The 14,056-nt window shown below is 35.5% G+C and overlaps 1 long non-coding RNA gene across 1 annotated transcript in view; it reads right to left on the bottom strand.

Annotated features, from left to right (window-relative positions):
• LOC131408513 (uncharacterized) overlaps window positions 1-12,670 on the bottom strand; it is a 213,314-nt gene extending 200,644 nt beyond the window's left edge. The window contains exon 1 of the long non-coding RNA XR_009220778.1: window positions 12,533-12,670. This is a non-coding gene — a long non-coding RNA (uncharacterized LOC131408513). The remainder of the gene's footprint in view (window positions 1-12,532) is intronic.
• Window positions 12,671-14,056: the final 1,386 nt, after the last annotated feature.

Genomic DNA, 14,056 nt, shown 5'->3' with positions numbered 1-14,056 from the left:
GACAAAAGAAACAGGCAGGTTATTGCTGAATCAATATTGATAGCATTGGATAATGGAATTTTACTGACTAGTAATAAGAGACAGACAAAAATCCTCCGACACCGGAAAATGCTTGTGATAAACATTCCCTAAGAACAGCAATGCACCCGACTCAGCACTTTGTTTTGTTAAGCACAGGCCTAGAGGATCCCTAACCCCTAAATACGGCTTACACTTCTTCATCTGTAGTTTTGCACTGCTCAGTGAATTTCTAGTTTCTTGAGAAATGTACGCTTGCGATTTAGTACTACAGAACTTTTCTCAGGCAAATTGAATAAGAGAGCTTAAAGAATATTTAATATAATGCAGGCAAATTTTTTAAAAGCCCTTATTACTGAACAGAAATCTTTTTAATGCTCTTTGGTCAGACTGACTGTCTACAATGATTGGCTTTGATGAAAAAAAATGTGCCTGGCTAATATCTACAGTAGGGAAGAAAACCTAGCAATTACATTATCCTTTGTTCAGACCTCAAACAAACAAGCTAATAGCTTCTTATTTAGCTAACTGGTTGTGCTTTGATTATAGGCCATTAGTGGACATTATAAAATGAAAAAGTTTGCTTAGACATCTCCCATGGATATTTCAACTTCATACTAATGAGTCAAGTTCAGTCTATTGTTTCATATGTTAGAACCTTAATAAAGCAATATAGCTTAACTTAAGCTAAATAGCAAATGGTTATCCGAACTATATGGTGAACTTCATAATTCCAAAGTAAAGGTCTTTGCTTTCAGCGTAGAACAAAAGTTCAAACTAGGGATCTGAATTCCAACAATAGTTACTAACAGCAGAAACATTTGACCTATCCCAGGGATTTAGTTTGTCAATTTATATTCCCTGAGGGTATTCTTATAAGTTCTCAGTCCTATACCCATATTTACTTTATTAGTACTACCTTGACTTTTTTTGTGTGTGTGTGAGGAAGATCAGCCCTGAGCTAATATTCGTGCTAATCCTCATCTTTTTGCTGAGGAAGACTGGCTCTGAGCTAACATCTATTGCCAATCCTCCTTCTTTTTTTTTTCCCCAAAGCCCCAGTAGATAGTTGTATGTCACAGTTGCACATCCTTCTAGTTGCTGTATGTGGGACGCGGCCTCAGCATGGTCAGAGAAGCGGTGCGTCGGTGCGCGACCGGGATCCGAACCCGGGCTGCCAGTAGCGGAGCGCGTGCACTTAACCGCCAAGCCACTGGGCCAGCCCAACCTTGCCATTTTTAAGACAAGTAGGAAGAACTTGGCTGTAATTGGTTGAGAGTTTGGTAAGAATCAATGGGAGAAGAATAAATAATCAGCAGAAGATTCATCGAGGGCTCTAGCCCAGAAAATAGGCAATTTGTGGCTGGAAGAGGTAACTGTGGGTGAGTCATTGCCTGAGGGGAGAAGATTTTGTCTACTTGAGGGTTGAGTGGCAGTACAGACTCTTCTTTGAAGACAGCTGCCTAAGCAGAGAAGAATTTCAGTGTTTTAGTCCTTAGGAACAGACGTTCTATCTCCTACTCTTCTGATTTCTTTCCCAATAGGGAACACTTTTCTGATTATTTGACCTTCTCTACTTTGAAAGAGTAAAAACTAGCTTTGGCTTGTGATTTGAGAGACATAACAAACTATATTTCTCTATCTCTAGATTCTTTTTTCCTTCCCCATTTGGCGCAATATTCTGACTACTGAATCTCTACTGAACAAAAATAATTAACATTATAAAATCAAGGTCATGCCTCCATCATGCTTCGTTTGTACGATACTTTACAATTTACAAGGTGTTATTATGTATAGTATTTTTTCTCACAAGTAATTCAAGGAATGTATTAATGTAATTGTCATGTTACATATAAGGAATGTGGGGCTCTGAGATTATTGAATGACTTGCCAAATATCATAGTGCTATGATTGTCCAGCTTGGTTATGAAACCTAAATCTTCTAATGCCTGGTTTCTACTCCTTCTTTAGCACATTACTAAATATGGCATCTTCTAAGCAAGGCACCCTTGAATATTCTTTGGTATTAAATTCTTTGAATGATACCCTAGAAGTGAAGAAGGAAGGAGATGAACTTTAGAGACTACTAAGAAGCAAAAAAAAACCCATAAAGAAATCCTGGAGGACACATGCAGTTAATGCTTTCTTGACAGAACTTTGAAGAAATATGTACCAGAATAGATAGATGTTGAAACATCTCTCTGATATGGGAGTTCACAGACAGAAGAGTGGATATTAAGGTAAAAGTAATCAGGAATGCTTGATGAAGAAGCTGGCACTTTCCTTGAAAGACAATTAGGATTCTGACATGCACAGATGGAAAGGTGAGGGCATTGTGACTAGAGAGAATGACATGAACAAGTCTAAAAGTTATAACGCTTAACAAGTAAGTGCTACTCTAACTAGGATCCAAATTTATGAGAGAATGAGAGACAAGTAAAAAAGTTGGAAGATAAAGAAATAGAGAAATAAATAGAAAGTTGTGTTAAAGCAACAGCACCGTGTATCTTACACAACACATTAAAGATGTTAGACTTTAGAAATCAGTAAGGAATTCTATCAATTTTTGATCTTTACTAAATTTTGAATTGATGCAGGATGTTAATCTGACAAGAGTTTCAGAGAACATGAGACATGGGCAAGACAAAAGTGAGATTCAATTAGGCTCCTTGTAGAGATTTCAGGAGTCCAGATCTCAGGTAGATGCCATATGACAGTCAGATGGTAACGTCTGGAGGTGGTACCCAGGATACTGTGTGTCTTGTGTTTAGGATTATTTGGTACATATTTCACAGAGATGGGATGTATGACTCAGATTTTTATTCACGTCCAGCCCCTATTATAAATAGATTTTGATATTTTAAGACATTTTTATAAAATGGGGGCAAATTATTGATATTTAATTGTATTTCATAGATATCCTTGGTGAATAATTCTGAGCTCTTCTTGAAACTTGAATGTGTGACTTGAAGCTGCTGAGAACACAGTATAAATATAGTCAATAACAATCATGGCAGTGCTTCTTTAAAGAGTTTCCAGTGTTGTTTAGAAGTCACGCAGAGAATTAAAGGACCAAACCAGGTCCATTCGTTTAATGTTACAGATAAATATTCTACATGGATATAAAATAAAATTAATAGTATAGTGTTTTATTTTTTTCATTTTTGGAAATAATTTGACTCAATTTAATTATGATAAGTAAAATAACATAGGATGACCAGCTGCTGTTTAACCAAGACTATCCTGATTTTAGCACTAAAAATTGTGCATCTGGAAAACCCATCATCCCAGGAAAATCAGGATGATTGATCACCCTAATATTTCATTATAATTAGAAGTAACCAAGTGTTTGTATCTAGTATGGAATTGGTCATTTTTATTTTTAGTTATAAATGGCTTAGTGTATGCCCTGGCATTCTCAGATTAATCAAACTAGAGGCCTTAAGTTCAAACATGTACCCTATTTTTTTTTTAATTTTATTTATTTTATTTTTTCCCCCAAAGCCCCAGTAGATAGTTGTATGACATAGCTGCACTTCGCTCTAGTTGCTGTATGTGGGATGCGGCCTCAGCATGGCTGGAGAAGCGGTGCATTGGTGTGCTCCTGGGATCCGAACCCAGGCCGCCAGCAGTGGAGTGCACGCACTTAACAGCTAAGCCATGGGGCCGGCCCAGTGTACCCTATTTTTGAACGATCAGTTTAGCCCCTTCTAAAGACAAGACCCAAGGTGTGTTTTAAAATCTATCAACAATATATACAGTGTTTGCTATTTTAAGCATGTATACACATCTCTCTACTATTTTAGCTTATGTATCAATGTAACCAATGTAATCTGTTTTTTTTAATGACATAAGAGTCTAGCAAACAGAATTCTAACCATGACACCCAATTCTAGAGAAGAAAAGAATCTCCTTTGTTTTTATAGGGGAATAATTCAAAGAAATCGATGTTTAAAAAGCTGAAATGAATCCAATATTTTGGCACAAATGGTCTATTCCCTGCAATGCAGTGTTTTCACATACATCTTCATGTAAAACCAAATTGAGATTGTCCTCATTGAAGTCGTGGTATATCCGAAATGCAACCTGTTGACATAAAGAAAGCCATAGCATACGGAACACAGAGGGAACACACACACACACACACACACATGTACACACACACTCTTTTTTGGAAGTTCAGCAAGACTGAGGTAAGCTGTTTCAAAATAACTGCACAGTGCAGCAAGTTTCTCTCCCTAACGATTCTTCTCCCACATCTAGTAAAAGAAAATGCAGTCCCTTTTTAAATAATTCTCTTTGGAGATTTACGCAAGAGTAAGGAGAGTCAGGCTCCCTTCACCAAGTGATACGATGGGTAGGCCATGCCGTTGCCTGGCAATCCAGCTGGACTACTGCATTTTAGGTGGCGTTCTGTCTCCATTCTTTTCTTTTTGTTTTGCCCTCCCTTTCTAAATCACCTAAAATAGAACATAACCTTAACATGTGCGCAAAACTAAAATATTTCTTTTAATTAATTGATATGAAGATTATGCACACTGAAATGAATTTTAGAAGTTCATGATTTATAAGAAATTCCAATTGCTAAAATAGAAATGAGTGGAAATAAAAGGGGGAGTTAAGGAATACTTCTCTCACAAGGCATATCACACAAGCAAAATTAAATTGATAGCCAAAGAAAACTTATTAAATCAATTTTTGAGTGAAAGGTAGCTTCTGTTCTCTACTGCCAGTGCCAAATTTCTCAGCCATATTGGTGTATTAATATGCAAATACAGCTTTCATTTAGTTAGCTATTTACTCATAGGGAAACCTCATGAAAGACCAAGAAAAATACAGATACTGGCAAATTTTTTTTTAATAATATGAATAATACACATATGAAAATTGCTCTGGGTCATGGTCTTTCTTCTATCATGAACTAATTGTGCGGCCTTGAGGCAAATCACTTGAGTTCTGTGCACACGTATAACTAGGAAGCTAAAATGGGTGTGCTTTATGGTCTTTCCCAGGTAAAAAAATAATATATAGGATATATATCTTCTGATGTTTTGATCAGTCACTCTTTAATTATGCTTCCTTGGCTCACAAAAAGGAAAACAAAAATCCCAGAAAATTACCTTCTCATTGGGCACCACCATATCCCCAGTTGTGTGTTCTTAGGGTGATCTGCTGTTGATGCTCTAAGATGCTACCTGCTGCCCGCTGTGCTCCAGTCTTCCCTCAGACCACAGCCACATTGGCCCAGGCTATGTACTTGTTCTCAATTTCCTTATTTTCTCTCTACTTCTCAAACGGGTGGGTCTAGAGTATTTTCCTCCTGAATAGCCTGACTGGCTGGTTTCCACAGATACTATATACTTCTGATCTTTTGTTTCCTCAAGGAGGATGACCTGCTGCCCAGAGCTCAGCTCTAATCAGGAACAGCTCTCTAAAGCCACAATCCTGTCCACCATCTCACTTTGAGCTACGCCACTGCTCATCTTAAAGAATTTTAATTTCACACCTATATTTAGAAAGTCCATTTTACATAGGAGACGTCTATAAATAGCATCAGATTTTGAGAGGTGTTTGAGACCTCACAAAAGTTTATGAACTATTGGCCTATATACCCCTGCTGAAATGAAATGTGGATGTGAGGCTGAGTCAAGTCTGTGCTCTCCAAGCCCATTTGGAAATGGAAATCTGGATAAGTGGCCACTGACTTTTGAGGTAAAGTCTATTGCTGAGTAAGTTCTTTTGGCTTCATTTCTAACTTCTATCACCTTTTCCCTCTTTCCCAGAAGTCAGCCCACAATTGAGTTCCTAGCACAGCTTGTGTCAGAGCACATAGAGGTTTATTTCAGATAACCCTTATAAAATACAGGTTCAGGGGCCAGCCTGGTGGCATAGTGGTTAAGTTCTCGTGCTCTGCTTTGGCAGTCCAGGGTTCATGCGTTCAAATCCCAGGCGCCGACTGACACATTACTCGTCCAACCATGCTGTGGTGGCACCCCACATACAAAATAGAGGAAGATTGGCACAGATGTTTTGGCTAACTGGCACCAAAAAAAAAGAAAAAAAAAATTTCTGGTTCATTGCTTCAATACTGTTATACATCCCATTTAAAAATATTTTCCCTGATTTCCTACCAGAGTTCAGGGGTTTTTGGCTCTCTTGCTACCATTTATTCTATAATAAAATAAAATATAAAAAATTATATTTTTATTTCTAGTGTCCTTATACAAATTAAATGGGAGTGTAATATAAATGCAGGTTTTAATTTATTTTACTTTTCTTTTTCTACAATTTTTTCTTTCTCTACCTCCATATGAATAATTTCAACTTCCTCGTCCTACTCCAGGTTACCCACATCAACAACCTGAACAACAAACCTGTAACTAGTTTACATTTCATATATGTTTTCCTTCATGCTAACAAAATAAAACATTCACGTCTTTAGTGATTAGATTAAATATGTATGTAATTATGTACATATAGAGAGAATATGTATTAATACAAATGTGTATATAAAATTATATATGAAAAGCTCCTCTTTACAGATGGATACTAACAAACGAATATCACACCTATAAAAGGAAAAAAGGCATTGCCATTTTGCAATGCAATAATTGACTCAGACAGGTTCCATCATTATTTGCACAAGCAATTAGATGAAAAGTGGTTAGGAAACATATTTCATGGTATTGTCTCATAGATTACTTGGTAACAGCAAAAGGAAAAAAACCCACAAATTTACAAGGGTGAGATCTGGAAGTGATCACCTTAACCAAACAATCAAACTGCAGTTGCCATCAAATAATGGAAAAACCTGACACTGTGTATCTCCAAATATGATTCTATACTGAGTAAACAACGTTGCATATAAAGCTGTCTTGCCAAAAATACCTAACCTGAATCTAAATCAAGCCTCCAGACCTAACTAACTTCCAATTTACAGGAAATTCAGAGGAATAAATTAAATGACATCATGAAGAAACAGACAAATCCAGGATAGGGGACCTTCTTCAAGAAAGCAGGTCTGGACACTTGTTAAAATCACTGTCAGAAATCTCCCCAAATTGAGAATACCTATTTACCTTAAAAAAAGACTAAAGGAGCATAAAAACCAAAAAGCAACATGTAAATATTGAATGGATCTTTGTTCAAAAATTTCAATAGAAGATGGGTTTTTGAGACAATGGGGGAAAATTAAAAATGAACAAGGTATTAGAAGTTCTTAAATTTTTAAAGTGATATTTATGGCTTGAAATGTATGATATATTGGTTATGTACACGTACACACAAACATGGTAAGTATATGTGTATATACGTGTACATATATGTGTGTGTGTGTGTGTGTGTGTGTGTGTATAAAACGTTATGATTGTGTAGAGAGATGTCCTTAAACTTCAGAGACACCTGCCGAAATATTTATGGGAAAGCATGTAACTCACTTTCAAATGGTTCAGCATATATAAACATACTTTTCTGTAAGCGTGACTGTGGAGAAAGATTATTAAAAGTATATATTTGTGTCTAACCTGCTGATTAGTATTTATTGAAATTTTGATCACAAATATATATTTTAGAATGTCTATTTTGGTTCTTTTAAAATGTTTATTAATTTTTCATCTCTTTCCTTTTAGTCATATTTTTATTAATTTATTTTACCACTAAACATATTAAAATACTTATTTAATAGTTTGCATCACACCAAATGCCCTTAGTTAGGTTGTCTCCATGGATTCTAAAATTTCCTCTCCTCTTTTCCCTTCCAAATTGTGGCTGGACTATAGAGGATTTCTCTTAAAATGTGTGTGGGGGAGTATGTATGTATATATTCATGCTTTACATTTGGAATTTCAGATATGTATTTGATCATATTGAAAGAAATAAGAGTCCAGGCTTCATTTTTTAAAAGCATCATCTCTTTTTTCATAATCTCCCAAATATTGCCATTATACTGAAATTTGGATACTCATAGTTTCATTCACTAATAAAAATAAAACAAACAAATGAGTATCTAACAAGGGCCAGGACTTATTGGTGGCTGTGTCGATGGCCTCTGTGTTGCACAACTCTGTGGGGTGCCAAACCCAAGCCCATATGCATGGAATAGGCAGTACATAATCTACAAAACCTTAAAACAGGCTACTATATACAGGAAGAATAGACACTAAAAGAATTAATCAAAGTGAATACTTGAGATAGGAAAATATTTTACTTAATTCAGATCAAACTGTGTCCATCCATGGCTGATCTGGTAATTTCCAGAGGAATTAATGTGATAGTGTCTTTGATAAGTTGTCCGCTTATGAAGTAGTGGTAGATAATACTGTTTGGTTACTATAATTTGGTTAATACTTATCATATGCTTTAAATTTAACCTACTTAGAATTATATTTCTGAAAATATTGTTTTGAATTACATTATTTTGTTGTTCACATTTAAAATAATTTTCTATGCAGTAGGAGTCTATGATTATTAACAAGTTTTACACTAATTATATTATGTAGGTTGGTCGTGATATCACACTTAAAATGTGACTAGAACAGATGTCTCTGTAATACTTTATATTTGCCTTTTGATTAAATGTAAAGTCTCAAGCAGAAATAAAAAATAGAAGAATTTAAATAGCATTCTTGAAACAATTCAAAATGACAATAGTGTTTGTATCTATTCTTTTTTTGTCTAATAACCTCAAAGACTTTTTTGAGCTTACTAATATGTAAGTCAAGATTGCATTTCACTGTCAATTCTCTTCAAATAAAAAGTGAGATAATTCAAGTTATTCTTCCTGTTAGATAACTATGGCACTTATTATTTTCAAAAAATTGCATTTTCAAATCAAATATGTATAAGTTTTTGTCACAGGTAAATGTCAGTTCTCCTAGGAAAGTCTCCATGATCTGTAGAAAATCTTTCTTTAATGTTAATTGAGCGTATATTTCAATCCAATTATAAATTTTAAAAAATGACTGAAGTCTACATAAAACTAGCATGTGTGTGTGTGTGTGTGTGTGTGTGTGTATGTTTTCCAGTGCCTGGCACGATTTATGGTGTATGGTAAGGGACTCAATGAGTATTTGCTTAATCAAAACATAAAAAACATTCAAATGGTTGACTATTCTTACCTTCAAACACTCTTCCCATGGCTTCCATGGTACTACACTCTAATTTTCCTCTTCCCTCACTGGCTCTCTCAATCCCTTTTGCTAGCTCATCTACCAAGGAAATACTATGCAGTGTTAGCTAGTCAAGCACAATGATATTCATATACATTAATTTAAGTGTAACTAAGACAATGATGTAAGTCAGGTTTTCAAATTTTGTTCTACACAACAGTAAGATTTCACACAGGTGCATTGGGAATTTCCAAAGGACTGAGGCAGAAACTTCCGGGCCTCTACTGCAACTCTAACCTCTCTAATTTGGTGTATTTTATGTGACTGTGATGTCCTATGTTAGTATATAGCATATGAATAATTCAAGCCACTTCCCCCAACTACCCCAGGTAAGACACTCACATGCGATATGTCCAGATCTGCAGAGGTTCCCTCCGTTTCTCAGGCATACACTTCCCCAGAGCAAAAGCGAACTTTCAGGAAGATTGCAGCTTCTTCACTGGCATAGGTTGAGTAGTTCTCCTTGACCATTTAGCTCAATTCAGTTCTGAAATCAGGACTCCTTTTCTTCCCTTTCCCCATTCCCCTTTCCTTCTCCTTCCCCTCCCAACCTCCCCTTCCTTCTTCTTTACATTACTGGAATGACTCTTTTATCTAAAAGACCTCCTTGTCCTTCCCTATTACATCTGTCAGTGTTTTGCCACTTCATCCCATGAGTTCTGGTAACTTCATCCCAAGAGTTCCGGTAACTTCATCCCAAGAGTTCCGGTAACTTCATCCCAAGAGTTCCGGTAATCATTCAGCGAAAAGAAGTTGTAGTCATGATACCTCTACACTCAAGTTAGTTATGCAATTTTATCCGTCCCCTCAGCCACAAATCTCAAGTTTTAAATGTTAAAGTTTTCCAAAAGCAGGGAAGGAAAGCAGAAAGGGAGGGAGAGTGGGAAAAGACAGAGAGAAGGAGGAATTGCAGGTCCACAATATTAGATATTTATGTTTTAGTTATTATCTTATTGCTTCATTGGGGTGCCAAAAGAGATTTATTTATTTGAATAAAATGTTTTCTATTAGGAAAATTTGAAGACTAATGCTCTAAATTCACTACCTTCAAATTAGATGGGTTTATTCTAACCAAATCACAATATCTGCCTTAGAGTTTCACATATTTAACTATACTCTAATTAGCCATTTCATCATTTTCTCTTCTTTTCCGGTTAAAAAATACCCTCCCTGTAAAACTTAAAAAAAGGAAAAGCATATAAAAAGAAAAAGGAAAATGTGCCTATCCTCATTACCAAGATAAATAGTAATTTTATGATAGGTTATCTAACCATAATATCAGGATGCAACATTTTCGCTTATCATTTCTCCATTTCCTTTTTAAAAATATTCTTGAAAACAGAATTTTAAAATGTCGTATATTATTCCATTGTTTAACTAACCATAATTTAGTTAGTCACTCAAGCTTTTTATAAAAATTCATAATATCAAATACATTAGTTTACACATGATTACCTGAAGACCTAACCCTTGAAGAGGAATTAATAAAATAGCACATGTATTTTAAAGGTGCTTAGTGCTGCAAAGGGATGAGATTTTCTGTGATCCTTACATAACAGAGTTATAAAACCTGGGCTTAAAGTTCCAGTTTCTTGATAAGTCCAAAACCACAGAATATACTTTTCCTGAACTTATGTAAAGCAATCATTTTCTTAATTATTCGAAATGCATAAGATAAATTTTTTCAACTTGCTCATCCAAAATTTATCTACTTATGAAAACTGAGAATTGGATTTCTGCCTTGTTACTAACCCATGTTACTATTTCTCATTCTGTTTTTTCTGTGACCACCTAAGTGCTTATAACATATACACATGAAATATAGGGCATAACCAGATCGGTTTGAAAAATCTACAGCAAGTGAGACTCTAAGTTGGAAATAGATTGATACACCTGAGGATAACTGCTTAAGAGTGTTCTTTGAACTTAAGGAGACTAGGTCACACCATTTTGGTCATTTCTTTCTGGAATTTCAACTGATATAATTTAAGCTAAATTTGCTGTATTTTTAAAATTAATTCTTCCCCTTTAGTGATCCCACCTATACACTCCTTCTGCCCAAAATTCAAAAAAAAAAAAAAACAGTTTAAAAAAAAAACCCAACCTTGCTGGGGAAAATGCCAAGGACAGAAATCCCATACAATTTTTGCTTAGGAGCTTAAAATATGAGGAAGGCAAACTTTATAGCTTATAGCAGAATAGAAAGTAAAGTTTGGAGTGCAGATTTCTGTACTCGCTCACTGAATAAGAAAGAAGAACATCCATCTTGAGAGCTGTCAGTTCAAGCCCTTTCCCAAACATGACACTCACTCTTTTAAATGAACAATAGTGCCAAAATAACTCCACCGAGGAATATGCATACTAATTTCTGCATTGTAACTCACTGAATGAGTCAATACAGGATTTGATTAATTGCTTTCTATGTTAATAGCCTTCTTTAATATTAGACGCTTTATTTCCTGTGTCATGGTGAACAGGTTAAAACAACATCCACTAGACAAAAGATCTAAGCCCTCAACTATGAATAAAACATATAATAAATGGACAAAACATACAATAATTCAGACAGCAAATTCAAGGAGCTTAAATTTGTAAACTTGAGATATGTAAACTTTTCATAGTGACTTTGAGCTCAGCACCAAGGTGTCAAGGTGTTCTGAGGAAAAGCTACTGTAGTGTTTAATATTTTTAGCTCAACTTTCTCAACATAGAGCAAAATTTTCCTCTCTGCAAAATTATATTTATCAAATGGCAAATATGCTATGATTTCCACAGTCTTAACACAAATCCTTTCTCTTTATACCACATTCTTCTCCAATATCTGTCCATTTTTCTGCTCCCTTTCATAGCAAAATTCCTTGAAGTGTTGTCTCTACCCTTTACCTCTATGTCCTCTTCATCTATCCTTCTGAAGCACTGCAATCAGGCTTTAAACCTACAATGCTTCATGGAAACTGCTCTTGTCAAGATCCCCAAAGATCTCCACATTATAAAACTCCATATTCAATTCATACTTATCATCTTACTTTCTGTTAGCAGCCTTTAATCCAGTTGATCCACGTTCTTCCTTGAACATCTTACGCTCCTGAATTTCTCCCTACCTATTTGGTCACTCTTTCTTCTCTGTTCCTTTGCTCATTACTTCTCATCTTTCAATCTCTAAGCATTTGAGGACCCAGAGTCTACCTTTGGACTCCTTCTCCCTTAGTGAAGAGTCTGCCTTTGGACTCCTTTCTCATTCAGTCTTATGGTCATCTACACGATTATAGGCCCCAAAAGTATGTCCAGTCTGGAGTATTCCCTTGAACATCAAATTCATGTAATTAATTACTTACTCAACATCTTACCTTAGATGTCTAGAGACATTTCAAAATTAACATCTCCAAAGAGAACTTCTGATCTTCCTCACCACTGCCCAAATCTGCGCTTCCCACAGCCTTCCTCTTATCAGAAAATGGCAAATTGTTCTAGTTGCTCTGATAAAAAGAAAACTCTGAAAAACATAAAAAACCAAAAAACCTTTGTATCATCATCAATTCTTTTTTTCACACTCCACCTCCAATCCATCAGCAAATGTCAATTGGTCCAAACCATTATTATCTTTCCTGTGAAGAAATAGCTTCCTATTTGGTCTTTTGCTTTCACTTTTGTCCCCAGAGAGTAGCCAGAGTAGTCTTTTTAGAAACTTATCTTGTCTCTCCTTTAAAAAATTTTTTTTCCTCTAGTGGTTCCCATCTCACTCAAAGGACAAAAACAAATTTTCTTAAGTTCACTGCAAGTTTCTTCAAGAGCTGTCCCCTCATGCTCACTTTATTTGTTGGTTCTTTGATTTCATCTCTACCAGTCACCCCCTGAATGACTGCACTGGAAGCAAACAGACCACTTTACTGTTCTGGAAAAGATCAGAAATTTTTGTCTTTTTTTGTTTACTGCCATATCACTAGCTCTCAGAACAGTGCCTGAGATAAAGTAGATGCTAGCAAATATTTGCTAATTAAAGAATAAATGAATGAATGAATAAAATAAGTAAATCCAATTTCACAGTAAATTTCTGCTTTAGTAATGCCAAGTCATTTTTTTCAGATATAGATAGCAAATGTAAATTTCATGAAAAATAGTGTTGTCTCTACGCTAAATACATAAATTTTAAGGTGCAAATCCAGACAACATTTTCTTAGCCATTTAAAGATCTAGGTTCATTCTATGAATAAAACCTAAATGGTGGTGGCTATCTATGTAAGTCAAAGGAAATTATTGCATTTGTTCCAAGTCTCAGGATATTTCAAAGTTGAAAAAAATCTTACACATTGACACTTGTCTGAATTATCTAATTTGTATGTGCAGAGAATGTCAAAGACTATTTTAGCTATTTTATGCAAATATCCTAATTTGCATGTGCTCTCAAATCTACATGTGAACGACAAAACTAGAAAAAGGGCACACCCATTGGACTTAAGTAGCTTAGACCAAGGCAATTCGTTTTGATCAGTAGAAACCCAACAAGATGTTGAGATTAACATGCATTTTACAAAAAGTTAACATTTAAAACTTCAGTGAATACTTACTTTACTTTTTTGTTTTGTGAAAGAATTTCAATCTAAAATGGAACCAGATGATATGAAATGGAGAATCTCATACATGTACCCTCAGAAGAATGGAACTTAAGAACTGAGAGACTGATTTCCCGTAAATGCCTGATTTACAGAAGACGGAGAGTTACCTCCTGACCAATGAACATCCGCCAAGAATCTCTCCCCATCTGCAAGCCAGTGAACTTACTGCTTGGACTCTGGTTGAAGGTCCCTCTCTTTGCACTCCTTGCTCATAATATAGCCCACCCCAAACCCTCAATGGACTCACCTGTAACTTGC

Source organism: Diceros bicornis, chromosome 7 (genome assembly GCF_020826845.1).
Source record: "Diceros bicornis minor isolate mBicDic1 chromosome 7, mDicBic1.mat.cur, whole genome shotgun sequence".
NCBI classification, from domain to species: Eukaryota; Metazoa; Chordata; class Mammalia; order Perissodactyla; family Rhinocerotidae; genus Diceros; species Diceros bicornis.
The sequence above is the reverse complement of the archived record's forward strand: the minus strand, read 5'-3'. Positions and strand labels throughout refer to the sequence as shown.